A 25,629-nucleotide genomic window follows, 5' to 3' on the forward strand; every position below is an offset into this window, starting at 1 on the left:
CTATTGACTGGAAAGTAAATTTGTAATTTGTAATTATCTCCGCACCGTACATCATTGACTTTATCTGGCTAACCTAATTAAACAATCTTATCAGTGGTAGTATATAGCTGAAAATTAATGCCTTTCTTAGTTGGGTTGATCAGATATGTGGTGGGGAAGGGGGTGGTTGAAAGGGTTCCCTTGTTTGTTCTAGTTGATACATATATAATGGCCGCCATTTTATACCTCAGCGATTCATTGTTTCACACCTATTTATTCAGATTGAATTTGCATATCTCCAATTCGGATTAAGTACACGTTGAAACTTCTTAAGCCACCTTATTCATGCGATCCGTTATCATATTTATTATCTTTGTTTAGCGGACGTGTCGACTTTCTTTCTGGTTGTTCTCGGGCGATTTACATGCGCCGGCTACGAGAAAAACTGATAGAGCCATTATAAGGTGTGAATATCACACATAATCGTCTTCAGTTATGAATCATTATCATTTTATGGTGTTGAGGCTGCCAACTATGGCTATCAACATGCACACACACACACACAGACACTTGTATGTGCACACATGCACGCACACTCACACACTAACACGCTCCCATCAGCATGGAAAGAAAGCTGAAGAACAATAATCTCAGGATTCATCGTTGAAGGAGTTGATTTTTTATTGAAATACACTATCAAGGTTGATGAATACACAATGAAATCAGTTTAGAATCGTTTACGAAAATCAGAGATAATTTATTTCCAATCAAATTGAACTGTAGTATTGGGAGAACATGAACGAATAGGTAAGAGGGTAAAATATTTCTGAGGTTGTTGCAGCCAATGAGTACAGAATGTATAGGACATTCTATACTCACTAGTTGTAGCTCTCAATTCTTCAGATAGATGGATAGAAAGATATCTTTCTCGATTCATGAGCATATATAGATGCATGAGATCACGTCAGAAAATTAGATCATCTACATACATAATATCAGAGATATTTCTACGAATACATTATTGATTTTCCACTAGATTCTCTACGTTAATTTTCTACGAGATAAATCCAAGAATATCAGAGATGAAATTTGTTGAATGAGAGTTGATATTGTGGAATTTGTCCATAATTATTGAAAAAACACAGTTTTATTTTTGTCACATCCACATAGTATATCAACAATAGTCATACATTAAACTTAAAAATATCCAGAACTGGCAAGTAACCCGTGCTCCGGGTTACTACAAGAGTATAATTAAAACTTTGGCCTACTGAAATTTCGAAGGATTAAAAATAGGCCTATAACCATCCTCGGTAAATTAAAAATGTAAATGCAATATTTCAAGTGAATCAGTTGAGTAGTTCAGACGTGATGATGCGTCATTCGAGAATTTCCTATCCCTCTCTCTCTTTCCAATGGCGCTACAGCCCAAATCGGGCTCTGGCCTCAACCAAAATACGCCTCCATCCATCTCTATCTAATGCCGCTCTCTTCCATCCCCTCAATTGTAACATTTCATTAGCATCCTTTTGCACTCTATCCTCCCATCGCTCCGTTGGTCTCCCTACAGGTCGTCTTCCTCCAGGCTGACCAACTAACACTTTCCTTGGCACTCGTGTTTCAGACATTCTTTGCACATGCCCTGCCCATCGGAGGCGCATCAATTTTATGTGGGCCGATAATTGGGGCTCTGCATAAAGCTCTTTCAATTCAGCATTCGTACGTATGCGCCATTGTCCATCCTCGCAAACCGGTCCATAGATTCTTCTCAGAATTTTTCTCTCAAACAAATCCAAGATACCCGCTGTTCTGGCTGTGATGGTCCAAGCTTCACTACCGTAGCAAACCACCGTTCTTATTATACTCTTACAGAGCTTTATTTCACATATACGGTGTACATATTTATTCTTGAGTATGATTAGTAATGAGAAAAATGTGCGATTGGCGGCAAGGATACGTTTTTGAATTTGAATTTCCTATCCAGTACGTCTAAAAGCCAATATTTTCCTTCATTATATTCTGAAAGATTCCATTTCTACAAATAATATTAAAAAGGATTGAGGAAAGGGTTTTAGTTCTACCAGCCTATTCAGAAATATTCTTCACTACATTAATTGTAGAACAAAACAATGACATTTTTGTTTCGTTCAAATAGATCTCTTCAATTTCCTTCATCGATGTTTGTGTAATAACTTAGTCTGATTACTAATTCTGGTGAATTTAATATCTCAATGATGAATTTCAAGAGATTGATCGATTTTAAAGAGTTGTGTCTATTCCGAGAGAATTTCATTATCATGAACTGGAGAGAAAATATTGAGTTTGTTCATATGCTTATCACAATGCATGCTTTTTCCAATCACGTGGACTTCCAGCTCTATCTGACAAACTAGATCACTTTAGACAGATATCGCTTCAAAAACCTTCATAAATATTAACTTGAGATTCAAATTTGAAACATCGAAAAAGGACGTAGCCCAAATTGAAATCGAATGGGTTACACTCTGCATAAACCGTTAGAAGAACCGTTATGTCCCAATAAAAGAACCATTTTACGTAACTTTCCGTGTCTTGATTATTTTATTAGAGCACGGGATATATTTGTTTTGATTATATTACTGATACTGCTACTGCCTAATTTACACGGACGCTAAGTTTACAAGACAAATAAAAGTCGACTTACATAAGCTCCAACTGAAATCACTTCTCATTTGTATTATGGAGATTGAGAAGGGTTATAGAAGGCTATATCTGTAGCCGGGTTATATGGGGGATATATCTGTTTATGGCCAGTATCCAGTGGTAATAACGATAATCAAATTATACTGTGGGCATTACGAAACTGGTTCGAGCAATTTATATCGATGTAATTCAGGCGCAAATTTCGTAGCGATAGCAGAATTTCGTCTGCTCTCTTTCCAAAAGGATAATACGCACCATGTATTTTTCTAAACGGTTTGTAATTTATCTATTAAACCGTATTTGGGAAGACAGGGTCGTTTTTTCCTCCATTTTCCAATGTAAAACACTTTCTCTTTCATTGATAGTGACTGTATTTTGAGAAATTTACAATGCTACGTATCTTCATTGTGAAATCGAAAAAAGTTACTCTCATTATTATTAAAAAATGTTCCCATATAGATATGAATCTATTGATACTCTTTTGAGCCTCGAATCTATATTATCTTCCTTGAATAGGAGATACTATCAATACATCTAGATTTTCGGAGAAATATCAATAGTATACAGTTGATTGTGTTCTGGTATTTGAGGATTGAAAACACATAATATTCTCTTGTCAAAATTATTTATTCTTATCAAATTTGATGAGTCTTTTTGTGTAGTTGAGAAGTTGATATTGTGGTAATTATTCATAATAAATAAAAAATACAAAGAAATTTTCAATAAAACCACAGATTTATTGATACTTAGAAAGACCGGTTTCAGTTATTACACCATAGTCAATCTTTGATAGTTTATCAGATTATATTGATCTAACCGAAACCGGTCTTTCTAAGTATCAATAAATCTGTGGTTTTTTGACAATTTCTTAGTCTTTTTCATTCAAAATTTTATGAGGTTGATGTCTATGATCAACTATTATTTCCCTTATTATTAGCTCAATCTTCAGCTTTCTGGTATCAGAACGCCTTTGACAATAAATTTCAAATTCGAATTTATTTCACACACATCCATACATTCTCTAGATACATTACAAGTGAATAACAGGGGTTCAGGAGTGAGTAAGATTCTCAATAATCAACCCCATTTGTTTCGAAACACATCTTATCAGTTGATTTTACCTTACATAGATGTGATCTTTATCAAATCTCGATCCAGCTCAATCTTAATTTACTTAATAACATCTTGATCTTCAATCTATGCCACATCTTGATCCTCCTAGAATAGATAATATCTAGGAGGCAGGAAGTTGTAGGCTCCTTTACAGCTATTCAATTAACTATTATCAGAGACAAAATGATCTAGTGACTGTCATTATGCTATTATTTCATTAATTGAGATCTATTGGTCATATACACAAAGTCTCATATATTATTATTGTTCTTATGCTACAATGAATATTACTTTCCTTGCCCTATTACCATAGGTAAGGAAAGTATTTCTTTCCGAAAAAATTAAGGTACCCCAATTTCTAAATTTCTATACGTTTCAAGGTCCCCTGAGTCCAAAAAACAGGTTTTTGGGTATTGGTCTGTATGTGTGTGTGTGTGTGTGTGTGTGTATGAGTGTATGTGCGTCTGTGTACACGATATCTCATCTCCCAATTAACGGGATGACTTGAAATTTGGAACTTAAGGTCCTTTCACTATCAGGATCCGACACGAACAATTTCGATCAAATGCAATTCAAGACGGCGGCTAAAATGGCGAAAATGTTGTCAAAAACAGGGTTTTTCGTGATTTTCTCGGAAACGGCTCCAACGGTTTTGATCAAATTCATACCTGAAATAGTCATCGATAAGCTCTATCAACTGCCACAAGTCCCATTATCTGTAAACATTTCAGGAGCTCCGCCCCAGCAATGCAGATAGATTCCCAATTATCAGGCTTCAGATACAATTGAAACAAAAAAAATCAAGTGGAGTAGATTGAGCATGAAAATCTCTACAATTAATGTTCAGTAACATTTTCACCTAAAATTGAAAATAAGCTTTAAATTCGAGAAAATGTGATTATTCAATTGCAAATTATTGTTGATTCTATTAAATCATTCACTATGAAGAGATATCAGACCTCATGTGTGTCTCCAGCGTTATTGCCCTGTCACCAGCTGGCTCAAATCTTTGAATAGTAGCCTTGTGATGCGCGGGAACACTAGCGTCAGGTGATCAATTTTCATAACGGCAAGGAAAGTTGTGTGAGTGCGCCACACCAGATTTTTTTCATGCATTCAACTTCTTTTTCTTCACAATATGCTACTGTTTTCAAATCTTGTTTACTTCTCCGTCCTCCCAACATCTTCCATCCTTCAAATCTGTTTTATTCCTATGCTTCTATCATTTTCTCTTCCTATCCATAGTGAGGTCCACGTTATAATGGCAGTATTTGATTAGGAATGGTATTGCTATCCTTGTTTATCATTCATCTCTTTCCCGCTTTGTTCTGTTGTCATAACGTCTTTTAACAATGTAGAATTAATAAATAATTAACTTTTTTTTCTTAACTATGAGAATTCATTACGACAGTATTTGAAAATATAAATTATTTCTTAATAAATATAATTGATTATTTCAAACGAGAATGAACAGATAATATTACATCAATAAACCTGTATCAGCTACTGTCTATAGAAGACATTGACAAGACAGAGGATCGGCAACGTTGTTCTCCTATCTATTTATAGGATGGATAGAAATACATTTAATGTATTGTAATTCTGTTCTTAACGATATGCAAGTCACTCTGAATGATAAACTACAGCGGTGCCAAAATTATTGTCTACGTTTCGTCTACTCTCTCCAACGCCATGATCATATCACCCCAGCCCACATTGCTAGTTCAACATTAAAGCTTCCCGATCAAAGGCTTTTTCGAATAGCCAAGCTTGTTAGAGATATCTTGAAATACGGTAATCCGAACTATTTTAAAGATGATTTCAAATTTGTCTCTGAAGGTAGGAGGATAGATGCTTCACATACTAGAACCGGAGAAAGTACTTTAAGGATACCCAATCATCGAACTACTATTTTCACAAAATCCGTCTTAGTCAGTGCCTGTCGTGCATGGAATGCACTTCCTGTTTCTATCAGGTCCATCGAGAGCCAAGCGAGCTTCATCCTGACTTCAAAAAAACATCTTTTGTAACAAATGACTGAAACTGTCTGGCCCTAGAACGATCACATGACAACCATCCCCTACCCATCCCACAAATACAAACCTTTAAACCTGTTATAGAATGAATTGTATATATATTATATAAACTCATGTTATTTTAATTATCCACTGCTACTGCTATATATTACTTAAAGTTGATTACCCTGATCTACTTTCAGCCTACTTCATTTTATTAATCAATAATTTATCTTATCTACCTATATAATTATTTTACTCTATCAATTTTCTGTTTTTTTTCTCTTAAATATTTATATTAGTTAAAACTTTTACAATATTTCCATTAATAAATAAATCCTTAGTTTAATTAATTAAATTAACGTTTTGGTAGAGAGTTAGTGGGGAGGATATTTTTAATATTCTTTCCGAAGAATGGACATTGATATGTCCAAAGCTCCGCCAATTTATGTAGATGCATAACAATATAATATCTATAGTTATATTACAAATTACTTTTTCATATCATATACAGTTCAATAATTGTTTTCTTAGTCTATATTATGTAAATTGATCTATAATTTAGCTGTATTGTAAGCTATTGTATATAAGTGTATAAGCTAGTATATTGTAATCTACATAAATAAAGTACTCAATCAATCAATCAATCTATCTCCACTGCCATTATAACGTGTACCTCACAGTAGTACTTTCTTCTCTCCTTTTCACACCCCATTATCATCAGCATCAACTCTCTCTATCCTCCTTCCTTCACCTCTAATTATCATCATCAATTCTATCTCTGCCACTTCTCGGCTCACCTTTGCCCTCGGTTTTTCTCTTCCATCTAATTCTCTTTTGGCTCCTTCTCTGTATGTATTACTCTCTCAATCTACATCCCTTTCCATTCGCCTCATTAACATCACCACTCCCCATTCTGCTCCAGTTTATCATCATGAACTTTCAATCGATATTTTCGCACCAATTTGTCGATGTGCACGCAACCATCGACCCACCTCATTTCGATATTTTGACGCCAAACACCTTTTCATTCGCATAAAAGTGATAAAAAATGATTGGCTCGATAATCACCTTGTAAACACTTGAGCAGAGATTTTTTTCTGAAGGAGCGCCACCATCCAAAATTAACGGGGCTTTATAACTTTCTTATTGGTAGGTGGAGAGTACTAACAGCACGCGATACATCCTACATATATAGGATATTATCCTAGTATATAGAATGTAGTATGTATATACACCCTAGCATATGGCTATCCTACATGTTAGAGAGGCATTGCCCACCAGTCCTACATGTTAGAGAGGCATTGCCCACCAGTTTCCGCGCGACGTTTATCAATCACAGCCAATCCCCTTGACTTGACCTTGAAGTAATGACTTATACTATTCATTATAGCAACTGCCAATTATCGACAATAATTTGATCATCGATTTACGATAAATTGTCAATAACTTATTCCAAAGAAATTGATACAGGAGTAGATCTCTCCATAAGAGAAAAAACACGAAATGGTAGATGGGATGTAGATTGAGAGAGTAATACGTAACATAAGCAGTTTATTTCTACATAAAATAAGTAGTTTATATCTTCAAAAAACTTGAGAATCGAATTGATACTTTTCTAGCTTACCACTTCTTTAGAGTTCAGAATGACTTATCATGGAACTGAGGCAGCATATTTTTTGAATTATTAGCAAATGTAATTTCATCTAAAATCAGTATTATCAATACTATATTAGATAATAATATCATTACTATATTGTTAGCTTATCATTGAGCAGAAGAATATTCAAATGAAGGAAGCTCTACGATTGGCCGTTAGCGTCGACCAATCATAAGGTTCAAGGTTGAGCTCTGTCATTGGCCGAGACTAGACACGCCCAAGTATTCCAAATATGGTCATCATAGCATCAAGCAACAAGTAATGGAAAATTTAGTGACTAATAAAACCAGATATAAGTGAGAATGGAAGAATAAACAATATTAAATCTAGTGAACTTGAAAATACAAAACCAGAGAAAACTTATTAAGATTGTTTATATTATATACTAGCAGGTAACCAGTGCTCCCCAAGGGTCTCATTAAACACTTGAACTACTGAAATTTTAAAGAATTTAAAACATAACCATCCTCGGTAAATTACGAATCTTCATGCGAAATTTCAAGTTTATCAGTTGAGTAGTTCAGACGTGATGATGCGTCATTCGTGAATTTCCTACGAATATAAAGTAGTTCTTTCCTTTAATATATATAATATATAGATGACAAAACTTCAACACGAAAAAGTATAGCTTATTCTTAATTATTCACGTAAATGATTCGTTTTGTAATTCATTCTTCAAAATAAAAAATCTGGTGTGGCGCACTCACACAACTTTCCTTGCCGTTATGAAAATTGATCACCTGACGCTAGTGTTCCCGCGCATCTCAAGTCTACTACTATTCAAAGAGCCAGCTGATGACAGGGCAATAACGCTACAGACACACGAGCTCTGCTATCTCTTCTTAGTGAATGGTTTAATAGAATCAACTGTGTCAACAGTTTGCAATTGAAATAATCACATTTTCTCGAATTTCGAGCTTATTTTCAATTTTAGGTGAAAATGTTACTGAACATTAATTGTAGAGATTTTCATGCTAAATCTTTTCCACTTGAATTTTTTTGTTTAAATTGTATCTGAAGCCTGATAATTGGGAATCTAAAATCAAACTTTGCCTAGATGGGGCGGAACTCCTGAAATTTTTACAGATATGGGACTTATGGCAGTTGATAGAACCTATCAATGACTAATTGAGGTATGAATTTGATCAAAATTGTTGGAGCCGTTTTCGAGAATATCTCGAAAAACCCTGTTTTTGACAACATTTTCGCCATTTTAGCCGCCATCTCTAATTGAATTTGATCGAAATTGTTCGTGTCGGATCCTTATATTGTAAGGACCTTAAGTTCCAAATTTCAAGTCATTCCGTTAATTGGGAGAAGAGATATCGTGTACACAGACGCACATACACTCATACACACACACACACACACACACACACACACACACACACACACACACACACACACCACACACACACACACACACACACACCACACACACACACACACACACACACACACACACACACACACACACACATACATACAGACCAATACCCAAAAACCAGTTTTATGGACTCAGGGGACCTTGAAACGTATAGAAATTTACAAATTAGTGTACCTTAATTCTTTTCGGAAAGCAATACTTTCCTTACCTAGGCAAGGAAAGTAAAATTGTTCACATTTCATTGCTTTCAATTGTTAATTGTTTTCCAATTTAATCTGCGCTAATGAAAGTGAGATGTGAATTGTGAAGTATTTTTTTGAACGAACAATATCAAACAGAAAAGATTAGTCTCAACTAAACCCACACATTCTCAAGTTTCATTTCAGCCATTCATCATCTCACTATGAATCCATTCATGAAATTATCTCAAATAGAAACGGTTGTACTGTATCATCATTCAATATCGGGGACCAAGCTCCGCTCTGGAGTACAAAAGCATAAACATTTATTACGAAAGAAGAAATTATGATATTATTCATAGATAAATGTTCTATCAAATCACAGTAAATTGAGATCAATTCCCAGAAGAATGCAAAAATTTCCCTCACAGAGGCCCAGTTGTAAAAAAGCCGGTTAAATTTTTATCCTGATTAACTTCACTTGAACCAAATCAGAGGAGAACATTTCAAAAAGATGGATCTACTGGAATTGATTAATTTCTAATTGGGTTAATTTTGATCCTGATTAGGATTGAAAATAACCCGGCTTTTTTGCAACCGGCACTAAGTATCTGATTGAATGATTACCAAAGTTCAACAGCTGAGTCATAATTTTGACACAGTCCCACACACATGAACTCCCTCACTCACTTCCATCACCAACAGACGAAGAAATAATTATTATTATCAGCTGTTTTTCCAAGGACGAATAATAATTATTATTTTAATGTCCTTCAGCGAGATTTCTCAGGGATGAGACCTGGTGCAATCGAATCTCTATATTTTAAACCTACTATGTTCTGAATTTCGTGAGAATCGTTAGAGCCGTTTTCGAGATCCGGTGAAATAGAAACATATAAACATCTAAACATCCAAACATATAAATAAACAGAAGTTGCTCGTTTAATAGTATAGGATACCCTTATCATCACCTGGGCTTAGAATACTTGTGGAGAGATGCCTTCAAGATAAATAAATGAATGATTTCGTATATTCTGCGTTTGAAAGCAGGAGGTGTATACACTATAACTATATAGTTTCAATAGGATCTTTTCAGACTTGTATCGAATGTACGGTAACTGTCTTGAAAAAAAAGACAGTTGACAAGTATGTTACAGGAGCTGCTATCGCGCCAATCTATCTGTAACAACGTATCTACCTTATTAATTCCAGCTCTGTAACTGATATTGCGCAGATCCATACATTTCATAATTATATAAGTACTCAGTAGCCAAATGCGTGGCTTGATATCAAACCGGTCACTTGAAACGCTGACCTGAATTAATTTGGCTACATTTATAATGAACGCTGAACATATTCTAATACATAATTTATGTGGAGCGCGATAAATTTAATGATAATGTATTATTACAGCTTTGTTTCCTGTCGATATATAAGGCGTGGAGTTGTAGTAATTTGAATTATTATCAATATAAGAGTATAATGGCCGAGTATAATGAACGATCTTATCGAAGGTATCAGTGGTTGGGTGGTGTCAGTTAGGTTTGTGAATTGGAGCGTTCTCTTATCTCTGTGGTGATAAATTGGTTTTGTTTTGTGTATCAGAGAAAGAGCCTAGACAGAACACAATTATTACAACTAGAAAGGTCGTATAGTTTGGAAGCATAGGCGTCAAGATCTTCGATAGTCGATATCACCACTGTTCGACTCCAAACTCGGTACAGTAGCAACGTACATAAAAAGGATCTCCAATACTTCTCCGCTTCAGACGGTGATCGATATCGATATCACCGATATCGACGCTAATTATAAAACCGGATCGCTACCAGATTGCTCGCGATTTTTAAATATCGCCACTATTTGTGCAACGAAAACAGAAGGCTATATTTTTCAGGCGTCGATCTATCAATTGATAACGTATTGTTCTCCTGGTTTTAAACGTTTTATGATCGTGTTTATTATTTCGAGACGCCAATCTGGATTCGCGGCGTCTCTTGAGACACTCTGGTATAGTTTACAGCTGTCTTGTGGTGGGCTACTGGATGAAGTGAGGTACACGTTATAATGGCAGTATTCGATTAACATTGGTGTTGCTATTCTTGTCTATGATTCGACAAGGCAGATAGCGTTATTCTTTTCTAGCTCTGTACCGTTGCCAGAATGTTATTCAAACAATATAGAAATATAATATTAATCAACAAAATATCCTATCTCAATTATAGAAATGTAAATTTTAATAATTAGGAAATATATTTTTCTGTCGAATAAAATATAATTGATTATTTCAAACAAGACTAAACAGTTGATATCTCATCAGATACACCGGTATCAGCTCTTCTCTATAGAAGGCAGTGGGAAGGCAGAGAATCAGCAACGCTGTTGCACTATCTTCTCCACTGCCATTACAACGTGGACCTCACTCTGCTTTCAGTAGCTGAACAGTAATTTGCTGAACAGCAGTCGTCAAGTCGAGAAATATTTACGAGGGATATTCGTTTCTGCTTGACATGGTTTGGCATGTCCAGAGAATGTCATCGCTTTCATTTTGCATTTTATAATCGTGTTCCTATACTGGGGCACACATGCCATAAACCAGCAGCAGAATCAATACAAGCCCACACTGTCACCATACTGGAGCCAAACATTACTGTACTGTACCTACATTGTGTAACTTGAATATCACCACATCTCGACGAAGTGTCATAATTTATTTTCAATTTTGCAATGCGATGAGCTCTTTGAAAAGCTTTTTAATAACAAGATTGATTCTATTTGATTTAAATCAAATCGAAAACATAAATTATGAAGATATGACTAACATTACAACATCAAGTCGCTTCCATTTGAAATAAATTACAATAATAATTGATGTTGGAGGTTCTCAAAGCGAAGTTACATCTTACTAAATTCTATATTCCAAATTCATTAAGGAAGGACTGCCACAAGTCCCATATCTGTAGAAATTCCAGGAGCACCGCCCCCATCTATGCAAAGTTTGATTTTTTATTCCCAATTATCAGGCTTCAGATACAATTTAAACAAATAAATTTTAGTGGAAAAGATTCAGCATATAATTACAATTTATGTAATAAATACAACTCTATAAATACAACTCTATACAACTCTTATGTATAAATACTCTACAATTTATGTTCAGTAACATTTTCACCAAAAATATTGAAAATAAGCTCGGAATGCGAGGAAATAAGATTATTCAATTGCAAACTGTTCGCAACTGTTGATTCTATTAAATCATTCACTATGAAGAGATAGCAGACTTCGTGTGTCTGCAGCGCTATTGGCCTGTCACCAGCTGGCTCAGATCTTAGAATAGTAGACTTGAGATGCGCGGGAACACTAGCGTCAGGTGATCAATTTTCATAACGGCAAGGAAAGTTGTGTGAGTGCGCCACACCAGATTTTTAATAACAAGATTGATTCTATTCGATTTTAATCAAATTGATGTTGAAAAATTACAAAGCAAAATTACATCCACTCAAATCTATACTCCAAATTCATTAATGAAGTAATTAACAAGAATAATACACTCGTAAAGGGCTTCTAGAGACTGAATCAGTTCTTCACTAACATCTTCTTCTTCTTCTTCTTCTTCTTTGGCTGTGCCTTATCCCATTTAAATGTGGTCGGCATTCCCAACGTTAGTAGACAGAAGGTTGATCACTCACAGGTTTAAAATTCGAAGTGGTGGGGGGAATGCCAGCGTGACGTCACGTGTAGTAAAAAAGTGATAGAGTAACCACACTGAGCATACAGTTTATTCACTGTATCTTCAAATACATCGTCGTTTAATCCCCTCAAGACTGACCTAGAACTTAAAAATTCTCCATACTTATAGCGAATTAATCACCGATTCTAATGATGTTGTTTAATATTTCAAGTTCATTCAGCTTGTATGAATAAAATGAAGTTGAAAGTTTTTCAAGAATCTAAACACGTGACACGAAGAAGTTAATAAGCTGGAAAAGCGTTAGTAGACAACGTTATACTATTATAATTTCAGATTAACCCATAAAAAATCTTGATAAACCAATGGATTGCAATAAAACAATAAACCGATCCCGATAAATCCAATGAATTTCATTCATATAAATGTACTGACTGAACACATGCTGGTATCGAGCACTCATGTTCTACGAGAATCAAAATATCTCATCCCCGAAATTCACAAGCTTGATGTATAGCCAAAATACAAAATATAAACACAACCTAGATGATGAAGAAACCTTAAGGGTTTCAAAGGGAAGGTTAGGAGGTGGGTTTTTTGCTTTTATATTGCAAAATGCTTGTATTATTGAAATGTTTTGATAATTATTGTAAAGCAGAAACAGTAAGCTTGCATGTCAGAAAATGTGTCATATAATTTGACTATAGGTCACCGTATGATTTTCAAGAATGTGATATTCTGCCTACTCTGTACTACAGCCTACGTCACGGCTGCAGTTCCCCCACTCCAATTGCATTTCAACTAGAATACTATAGATGAGAGAGCAACCTTCTGTCTACTAACTTTGGGCATTCCTTCCTCTCCACAAAGCCCTTATCCAATGCTTGCTCTCTCCTCCAACCACTCTCCAACCTCACTAAAATTAAATATTTTTAATATGCTTTCCGAAGAATGGACATTGATATGTCCAAAGCTCCGCCAATTTATGTAGATGCATAACAATTCAATTATTATCTATAGTTATTATATTACAAATTGCTTTTTCATATCATATAAAGTTCAATAATTATTTTCTTAGTCTATATTATGTAAATTCATCTATAATTTTGCTGTATTGTAAGCTATTGTATATAAGTGAAGCCAGTATATATTGTAATCTACATAAATGAAGTACTCAATCAATCAATCAATCAATCAATCAATCAAATCCCTTATCCAATGCTTCCTCTCTCCTCCAACCACTCTACCATAAGTCAGCCGCTATTCTATCTCCCCACCTCATCCTAGGTCTACCTCGTCCTCTCATACCTAGTCCTTCATTAACATAATATTTTCAATTTGTAGAATTATTTGATTTGAAATTTCAAGATTATTGATTTGGCGTATAAATTAATAAGGACATAATCAAAATAATATTTGGACTATTCGAGGCAAAATAAAGTAATAAGTAGTTTGTTTTTTCTTTTCTAGATATCTCCTTTGTCCTAGATGTCTCTCCTCTGTCCTATAAATGAAGAAATAAAATTACATCACACTTAACCCTCTACTACACGCTAGGCGCCTTCTAATGATATTACACGCGCGCGGCACTGAGTGCCGCTATATGTAAACTGTGTGTTTTCAAACCTTTCACAAACTTATTTCATGGAATTTGAGCTGTACATAGGTGATGAAATTGAAAAAACTTTTTTGATACGATATCCTTATTTATTCATAACAGTTAATCAAATAGAAATTAAGAAAATTGCTTATTTTATCTAATTGTTTGTTTAGCAAAGAAAACAAGCTTTTATGAAAATACAAAATAGTAATAATAGTATATAAGGAAAAATGGTTATCAACTTTAGCAATAAAAAAATAACACAAAATAAAAATCTGGTGTGGTACACTCACACAACTTTCCTTGCTCATATTTGAAACTAAGATCAGACTTCTGTATATGTATATATATATATATATAATTGTTTTTGGAGTAGGCTACTTTTTCTTTGTGTGAACTGTGGAATTCGATGATTTTTTCTAGTCGTCATTTTTTTGAAGTCGTCAAAACAGCTGTTCTACAAATGAAATATCTCGACTATGTGTTCTTTTTATGAACTGCGCTACCTACCTAACTCATGCACGAGAAGGAGGTTACTATGTCCATTTCCCAAGGATGGGGTGGACCCCCCATTGGATTGGTGGACCCCCCAGAAAGGAGACTTATGCCAGTTGATAGAGCTGATAAATAACTATACAGGGTATGGATTTGAAAAAAAATCGGTTAAGTTATTTTTGAGAAAATCGTGAAAAACATGGGTTTTCAGCAATTATCCGCCATTTTTCTCAATAATATTACAGAGCTCCTGCAATTTTCCCAGAAAAAAACTCATGTCATTTGATAGGGCTCATAAATAGCTATCCATGGTATGAATTTGAAGAAAATCGTAAGAGCGGTTTCCGAGAAAACCGTGAAAAACATGGTTTTTTAGTCATTATCCGCCATTTTTCTCAAGAATATTACGGAGCTCATGGAATTTTCCTAGAAAAAAACTCATGTCATTTGATAGGGCTCATAAATAGCTATCCATGGTATGAATTTGAAGAAAATCGTAAGAGCGGTTTTCGAGGAAACCGTGAAAAACATGGTTTTTTAGTAATTATCCGCCATTTTTTCCGTCATCTTGAATTGAATTTCATTGAATTCCTCATTGTCGGATCCTCATGGTATAAGGACCTCAAGTTTGAAATTTCAAGTCAATCGGTTAATTAGGAATGGAGTTATCGTGTTCACAGACATACACACATACACACACACACACATACACATATACACACACACAGACCAATACCCAAAAATCATGTTTTTGGACTCAGGGGACCTTGAAACGTATAGAAAACTTGAAATTGGGGTACCTTAAATTTTTTTGGAAAGCAATACTTTCCTTACCTATGGTAATAGGGCAAGGAAAGTAAAAATGAAATAATAAAAAGAAAAGATTATTGAGTGCAATTGTGGAGTTGATTTATCTTGAAAATGAGGTCCTCCCACTTCAACAGTCAGCTGCACACTGAAGAAAACGCCACCTCACTCCTATCAACCCTCATCTACTACGGAAAGGTATGATGAACGAAAACGTGGCAGCATTGGAAAATGGCAGCCCTTGCAGACATCTTAAAAGTACAAATATGAAGAAGTGCGGTACGCTTTGCCGCTTAGCGTGTAATATCCTATAATATTCAAATTCAGTGATGTAATAATCAACATTCTTTTTGGTAGTATTGGATGAAAACTAAGTTTAAGCACTCCAATATCTGTTTAAACCTCACAAATCGCAATTTTGATTGTTTCTTATTTCCTTATGTACTATCATAGAGAAACAATAGCGTAAGTAGATATCCCATGGCATAGGGCGTTTATGTCGCAACTGTTACTGTTATCCCAAGCCGATTACTGTCAATTATTGTCGATTTTTACTGTTTTGTTGGGGTGAGAGTGTATGAACGGCACAGTATGAGAGACTAGAGCGTCACACAGCTTCACGGGAAAGAACTACGTGGACTATCGGCTTGGGATAACAGCAAAAGTTGCGACATAAACGTCCTATACCATGGGATATCTACTTACGCTATTGTTTCTCTATGGTACTATGGATTCAACTTTCACAGTTTAGTGGTTCACTCAACTTTTTTGAGTAAAAACTTCGCAGTCTCATCTTTGCCAACTGTTCTTACCTGAAAGGTCCCATCTAATCTCAAGTTTCTCTGTAACACTCTGTATCTCTGAATCCCAGTATTTCCCTGTAGAGCTCTTCTACATCAACAATTCAATCAAGGCACCCCATAAATTATTAGCTAATGAATAATTTATTCCGGAGAGATGATTTCCTCTAAGGTCCTAATCACACAGATGAAAATGTCAATATCTTTCCGATGGAAGTTTCACTACCCAATTAAGATGTTTGGTGAATGAATCAATCCTGATCACACGTCTGTTGATGCTTGATTGTATAGGGATTGGGCCTCAAAAGTGATAGATGATTTATAGTGTTGAAAAACATCTCATACACTGAAGTAATTGCCGAATAATTATTGTAATTACTGCAGCAAGCTTTTGAATAAGCTGCTATGACAGATATGACTCCATTCATGTCTGAGAGTCGATTGTAATTGAAGGGTTCTCGATAGTCAGATCCACGTTATAACAGCAGTATTTCATTAACAATCATGTTGCTATCCTTGTCTATCAGTCGACAAAGTAGATAGCGCTATCCTTCTCTAGCTCAGCAACACCAACAGAATAGAAGTATAAAATAATCAACAAAATATCTAATCCATACAATGAAAATTTATCATTCAATAATTGAGAAATATATTGTCTTGATGAATGAAATATAACTGACAAGAATAAACAGTTGATATTACATCAGATATACCGGTATCAGCTATTTTCTACGGAAGGCAGTGGCAAGGCAGAGAATCGGCAGCCATGTTCTTCTATCTTCCTCCACTGCCAACTGCTAACGTGGATGTCACTATAATCATTACTCTCAAGAACTGGTATTGACGTACCATATCATTGGTTTGGCTGGAGAAGATTTCTCAAAAAAATTGATTGATTTTTGATCAGTGAACAGATGAGTCGAATAATATTGGAAGTGGATATTGCGGTCGAAAATATACAGGATGATTCTTAATTATGGTAAAATAATTCGATACATGATAGTAGAGGTAAAAATAAGAAAAAAGTTCATATAAACATATATCCATAAACGCTTCATTAGCGAGCTATACAGAGTGAAAGATTTCGCCCGGAATTCAGTTCCTCTGGTGAAATACACCAATGCTGAATTGTTTGGGGACCAGTTTTTGGAAAAAATATGGTGGATTCATATGGAAAAATATCTGAAAAATTGAATGAAACTAGTCTGGAAGCTGTAGTGTGAGTAGTTTTTGAGAAAAAAGTTGAAATATGCAAAAAATCAAAGTAGATAAACACAGACTTCTACGTTTGATTCCCAATAACTTTCTTTGATGACCAGTATACAAATAATTTTTCGCAATGAAGATTGTAGAGAATTTTATTCTGAAAAGAATCATGGAAGCTGTGTGAACTAAATTCTAAACTAAATCTACGTGTTATTAGTTCTCTCCTCATAAAACAGCAACTTTTTGTGGTGTAATGTACAACATGAGAATACATTTTATTCAACTTTCATCTGAATTCAGTTTACACAGCTTACATAATTCTTTTCAGAATAAAATCCTCTACAATTTTTAATGCGAAAAATTATTTGTTTACTGGTCATTAAAGAAAGTTATTGGGCATCAAACGTAGAAGTCTGTGTTTATCTACTTGGATTTTTTGCATATTTCAACTTTTTTCTCAAAAACTACCCACACTACAGTTTCCAGACTAGTATTATTCAATTTTTCAGATATTTTTACATATGAATCGACCATACTTTTTTCAAAAACTGGTCCCCAAACAATTCAGCATCGGTGTATTTCACCAGAGGAACTGAATTCCGGGCGAAATCTTTCACTCTGTATAGCTCGCTAATGAAGCGTTTATGGATATATGTTTATATGAACTTTTTTCTTATTTTTACCTCTACTATCACGTATCAAATTATTTTACCATAATTATGAATCACTCTGTATATTTACCAAGTTAATGGGTTTGGAGATTTACGATACATTCCCGCACACACACTTTCACCTCTGAATATTATCTTCCTTGTCAAAGGCTGCCATGATGAAATTACAGTTTTATAGGTTTGTTATAAAATTATCTCTCACTCCAGTTCTGTAGATAATTTTGAATGTTCCAACATGAAATGGCTCTGATAGCCTATGTGAACATAGAATGTTCTTAAGACTTGCCCAGTACTTTGGCGATGAATAAATTATTATGCCTTGTTTTAAGTAACACTCAACTACAGTTTCTCCTATAGTATGGTCCACGTTATAATGGCAGTGAAGAAAGATAGAAGAAGAGCGTTGCTGATTCTCTGCCTTGCCACTGCCTTCTATAAAGGATAGCTGACACTATATCTTATGTGATATTAGCTGTTCATTCTTGTTTGAAATATTCAATTATATTTTATTCGACAAGAATATAATTTACCAATGATTAAATTATAAATTTTCATAATTGAGCCTGAATATTTTGTAAATTGGTTGTCAAAAATCGATCTGGCAAAGTTGCAGAGCTGGAAAAGGACAGCGGTATCTGCTTTGCTGAAAGATAGACAAGGATAACAACACCTATGTGAAATCAAATACTGCCATTATAACGTGGACTTCACCACATGTACTATGTACTCTGCCAGCCAACTGATCTCGTTGGAGTATGTGGGAGTAAGCTATGTTGCGAGATCTTGGGAGTTTCTAGAAGATTCCGTAAATTCATACGCCTACGACCTGGAAATGCGGCCAACAACGTTGAATTACTTTTCAATAAGTACTTGATACCATATCTCATTCTATACTCCTGGTACCCAGTACCATGTTTGGTTCAATTACGGTTTAAAATAATGGTTGGTCAGAATAAGGATCTTGTTATAATAGAGTAAAAAATTCTAAAAGCCTAAAAAATTCTACTTTTATCTTAGGTTTTCATGATTAGTCAAGTTCTATTCTATGTTATTTCTTAGTTTAAGATATAATGTTTTTGTTAGACTTGTCTATTTCAAATTTTTGTAATGTATGAATATTTTGGCAAATAAATTTCAAATTTCAAATTTCAAGAGTGTTCAATGAGTGCAATGGAATAGATGTTAACAATGTCAGCTGTGCTTGGTGAGAGAAGCTGTGTGTATTTTTGGGTTCAAAATTTTACTAGTAGTTCTGTGAACAGTAGACCTCACGCAGTATTCTCATCCACAAGTACCTGATTGAAACTATAAACCTTATGGAAATACAGCAATAGACTGGCTTCTCCACACATCTGTGTAATCACTTGTCAGCTGATTTATGATAAATAATTCTATAGTCTAATTATTAATCCAATATTGGCGTATGAAGGAGGCTCCTCTTTCTTTTAATATTATCGTTGAAATGCAAAATTTCCAAAAACCTTGTATATACTTCAGCGCGCAATTAAAAAGGAACATACCTGTCAAATTTCATGAAAATCTATTACCGCGTTTCGCCGTAAATGTGCAAAATAAAAACATTAAACACATAAACATTCAAACATTAAGAGAAATGCCAAACCGTCGACTTGAATCAAACATACCTGTCAAATTTCATGAAAATCTATCACCGTGTTTCGCCGTAAATGTGCAACATAAAAACATTGAACATATAAACATTCAAACATTCAAACATTAAGAGAAATGCCAAACCGTCGACTTGAATCTTAGACCTCACTTTGTTCGGTCAATAAAATAACTTGATTAATTCAATATGAAGTGATAATTAAGTGTTATATTAAGATATAGTTTGGTGTTTTAATTTCTATAAATTCAAAATGTTTAGCTTGTATATATTTTTGTACGAAAATTAAACTTGAACGTTTTACAGTAGAAGCATAACCTATTTTTTGGACATTTTATTAATTTATCAAAATTTGGGAATGGAATAGATTTGGGCCAAGCCTGTTGTTCCTTCCTAATCATATTTATAATATGATTTGTGATTCTGTCCACAAATAATTAGATGAATAAGTACTCCTATGAAATGCATTCCATACTTTTGTTATCAATGAGTATTGAATTCCATCCTTTATTTAAAGGTCTGAATTGGAGGTGTGTCCACGATTTCATCAATAATTATTAGCTGGAAGCTTCATTGATATTCTCTCCTGTAGTGGGAATAAGTTAAGATCCAAATTCAAATTCATTCATTGCATGAAAAAAAAACTCTAAATTGAATATACATTACAATCAATACAATTTAAGGAGCATCTGAATTTAAAAATCTACTTTTCCTCCACCTACTGTCTAAAGTACTTACTTTACTCCCTGAAACCTAATACTAAAGTGTCACTTTTTCGCTCTCGGTAGTAAAAAACAGAAAAACTCCCTAGGGAGTAAAAGTGACTCCATTTAAATAACATGGGGAGCATCTCTATTTTGGAACTTACATTGTAATAGGTTAGAAGGTCTAAGCTCAGATGGGAAAGCATAATAGAGGTGTCTGTCATTGAGTCAACTGAATTCAATACCACAACCAGAAATTTGATTCACTCATGAAATATATGTTTGTATGATAATTATTATATTCTTAATATTAGTAGACGATAAAAATGTATACAATTTTAAAAATATTTGATTCTATTCAAAATACCAGTCAACAAATATTTTTGATCTGCAATTCAAATCTGAACCGCGTGATCTGGAGTCAGCCATTTTTGGTAGCTGCTCAGCTGATATAATTGTTACAACTTTTGCCGATAGATAGCACAATCGGCAGTGCCAATCAGACGACCGGTTTTTAGGTTTTAGATTTAGGTTATGTTGTTAGGAATCATTGTAACCAATACGTAAGTTATTAGAATTATTTTATTTGCAGTTTCTATAAAAAAATGTAGATGGAGGAAAAATATTGTGTACATCACGAGCGAAAAATACTTTTCCTCCCTCAGGAAAATTGCTGCCCTCGACTTCGCCTCGGGCTTCAAACTTTTTCCCACAGGGAGAAAAAGTCGTACTTTTCACTCTAGATATACAAATAACTATTGTGAAAATGATAATGGACTGAAAATGTTGTGAAGTGAACAACTACAAGACTTGCCCTATTTCGGACTATGTGTAACCTTATCTAAATTTGGGAGAGGAATAGCACAAGGTTACCTTATTTTTTCTCTCCCTATCATTTCGATGATGTACTTATTGTATGAATCAATAAAGAGTAAATCTTTAATAATTCTTATAATACTAAAATTTGAAGAGAGAAAATAAATAACATGTATCTTATCTATGAAGGTTCAAGCCTGTGGGTGGAATAATATTCCTGCAGGGGAAAAATGCATTGGATTTCACTGGATTTCAAAATCTCTGTCAATACAGCAAAAGACGGTGGAACGGTACATGTAGTTTTCTATCAAATTTGAATACCTTCCAATCACAAAATTTCAATGAAATCTATCAATATAGAGAGAGAAATATGATAAAATAGTAAGCCTACATGTGGTTTGCGGTTTGCTGTCAAATACAGACTGCTCTTTCTGGTCAAGTTACAAGATTTAATTATCACAACATCAGTCTATATTTTGCCTACAACTATGTGTTTGGCATTACTTTGAATAGGAAAGCTGTAGAATTGGTGTCGCTAGAGAGTGGTAAAGAAGAAATGCAAGAAGAAGAAGAAGAAGAAGAAGAAGAAGAAGAAGAAGAAGAAGAAGAAGAAGAAGAAGAAGAAGAAGAAGGAGAAGAAGAGAAGAGAGGTGAAGAAAAAAAGGAGAAGAAGATTGTGAAGACGAAGAGAAGAAAAGAGAAGAAGAAGGAGAAGGAGAAGAAGATTGTAAAGACGAAGAGAAGAAAAGAGAAGAAGAAGAAGAAGAAGGGGGAGAAAAATAAGATGATGAGAAGGAGTAGGAGGAGGTGAAGAAGATGAAGAACGAGAAGAAGAAGAAGAAGGATAAGGAGAACAAAAAATAAAGAAGATGATATGAAGATGATATGTTTAAGAAAATTGAGCACAGCTATCGAACTCGTTCGTCAGAAGCAATAGGAATCCAAGCTCCAAAGCTAGTCAAAATTCATTCCACTACAAATACTTATTATATAGCACACACTCTGTATAGAAATCTGCCTGAAAATCTACGTAATACCGAAGGTAAATCCAAAAATATTTATAAAAAAATGTTAATGACTGGTTAAAGGAGATTGGGAAGACAAATATAGAAGTGATAATTCATTCATTGTATAAATAAAGCAAATGTCGTGTAATGATAGTCCAAATTTAACTCTAAATGTTTACATCTTTTATACTTAAAATCCTTTAAACTTCAAATTTTCTCTGATATTAATACCTGGTTTACCCAAGAATGTGATAGATGCAAGTATGGGGACAGTCCGACGTTAGCCAATCATCGCCAAGACCCTCTTCCACACACAGGCTTTGCCTTTTTGGAGAGTTTTCATGAAGTTTTTTAAAATATAATGTTGTATTTTCTGGAGCTACGATATAATAACAACTAGATTTAGTTATAATGATTAATTTTTTAGTTCAACTGTAAGTTTTATTAATGTTTGGTTGCAGAAGATGTAACGTTGTTGTATAATACGAATATTTGTACCCTGAAATCATGATAATAAAAACCAATTTTATTTGATTTGATTTGAACAAGAGAAAGAAAAGAAAAAGAAGACGATGACGATGGCAAAGTAGATAAAGAAGATTGGAGAGAAGAAGGAGAGAGAGAAGAAACAGTCACTATGGAGAATAATTTAAATAAAAAGTTAGTAGGTAACGAAGGGCAAACAGGTCGACACTTGTTAGAATAAATTCAAATCACTTGTCCAAAAACGCTACAAAATAATTTATTCACTCTGTGAACAACCTGTTGCCGGTTGTATAATTTGAGTACAAATCAAGTGGCAATAGCACGCTCCAAAAATACAGTTACAAAACTGCTCAGTCAGTCAGTCAGTCTGTCCTCTTGCTTTCTAAACCATGCACGCATATTTAATATAATATATAATATTCTGTGAGGCGACCTTTTGATACCTGACACCCGAATACTTTCGCTTGATAGAACAACAAGTGATTGTCCCCTCATTTGATAAATGATTGGTCAAAGTCGCTCTTGTGTAAGCGGTCGGCCAGATGTGTATCTTTTTCTCACTCATCTCTCGCATTCACTCACACTCTCTCTTTCTATCTACATCTCTCACTCACTTCCTCCCTCACACACTTAGGCTGGTATCTCTCTGTCACAGTCAGTCTCTCCTTTTTTCTATTTTGTTTCTCACCCACTCTGTCTCTTTCCCACACACTCTCAGATGTGTATCTCTCACACCCACTCTCTCTCGCTCTTTCTCTCCCTCACTCTATCTCTCTCAAAACAAGGCGGTGTGTCGTATACAAAAGACATCTTGTTGACATTATGATTTTCGAGCTGTGTAAATCATTTGCACCCAACGTTATTGATATGATTTGTGGGACATTGCCGAAAATTTATACTCTCTAACCAGCATTCTGTAGAAGTTGATAGAAATTTCTATATTTCACGATAAGGTCCACGGTATAATGACAGTGAAGAAATATAGGAGAACAGCATAGATGTTGATAGAAATTTTGATATTTTCATGCCTATTAATAGTGAGGTCCAAATAATAATAATTGAAACTTTCGGATTGTTTAGTGTTATTTCCGGCTCTTATCAACCCTTCGAAATTCAAAATTCATCAGTCATATATCGAATACGTATTCTCTGAGGGTTAATCTTTGGTGAAAACAGAAATTTTTAACTTAACCTCACTTTGGACTATTTATGTGCCAAAATCAAGGAATTGAAGAAGTATCCTCTTAATCTTCCGATAATAAGAGTAATTAATAGGGGGATTATTAATATCTTAAATCTAATTAATTTATTAATTAAAATTATTGGGGGAATTTTAATTAATGTTGTTAATAACAGACATTCTATTCAGGGTAATTTACTCATAATTTCTGGTTTTCAAATATGGAACGGGGGCATTCCAACTTTTAGTATCAGACTTAATAATGTTAGGGGGTTATTAATATATATTTCATTTATTCTATTAATGATAATGGAAAAAATAAATAGATAAGATGAGATTCTTTGAATAATAAAATATTTTATTGATTGATCGCTAATTTTATTTTTTGATATTAGGGGGATAAATATAAAAAGTGAAATTTCTATGATAATTCATATTGAAAATCAGTTATTCATTCTAAGAGAAATAAAGGAGGATACAAAAATTATTCTAATAAAAATTATTTTAGATATATTTAATTTAATTAAAAAGAGATTTATATCATAATTGAGTTATGGGCCCAATAGCTTTAATTTAGCTTATCTTTTTATAAAATGTTGTAATAGCATAAAGAATTTTGATTTCTTAGGTTTTAGTTCATTCTAATTTTTATAAAATTAAGAAGAGTAAATCTTTTTTATTACTTTATATACCCTATCAGGGTATTCCTTTATTCAGGCATCTTCCTATAGTGCACTAATTTAAACTATTTTGCTATTAAAAAAAAAACATCTATTTTTCCTTAAAAGCCTAGATGTTTTTTTTTATTAAATATTTCTCTTGTAAAAAAAACATTCACGGAACAAAGTGCCCCTTTTTTCTTTTTTAAATTTAATGGTTTTATGGTTAAAAGAAAAATTATACTAATAATTGGTTCAAAATTTTAATTTAATTCATTTTTCCAAAAAACGTGACATTTTTTCCAAAAAACGTGACATTTTTTCCAAAAAACGTGACATTTTTTCCAAAAAACGTGACATTTTTTCCAAAAAACGTGACATTTTTTCCAAAAAACGTGACATTTTTTCCGAAAAACGTGACATTTTTTCCAAAAAACGTGACATTTTTTCCGAAAAACGTGACATTTTTTCCAAAAAACGTGACATTTTTTCCAAATATCGTGTTTGTGACTGTTCTAATAAATAAATAAATAATAATAAATAAATAAATAAATAAATAAATAAATAATAAATAAATAAATAAATAAATAAATAAATAAATAAATAAATAAATAAATAAATAAATAAATAAATAAATAAATAAATAAATAAATATAAATAAATAAATAAATAAATAAATAATAAATAAATAAATAAATAAATAAATAAATAAATAAATAAATAAATAAATAAATAAATAAATAAATAAATAAATAAATAAATGAATAAATAAATAAATGAATGAATAATGGCAGTGGATGCAGATGAAATTACCGATTCTCTGCCTTGCCACTGCCTTCTGAAGAGGATAGCTGATACTGTTGTTCGAAAACGA

Source organism: Nilaparvata lugens, chromosome 6 (assembly GCF_014356525.2).
Source record: "Nilaparvata lugens isolate BPH chromosome 6, ASM1435652v1, whole genome shotgun sequence".
NCBI lineage: Eukaryota > Metazoa > Arthropoda > Insecta > Hemiptera > Delphacidae > Nilaparvata > Nilaparvata lugens.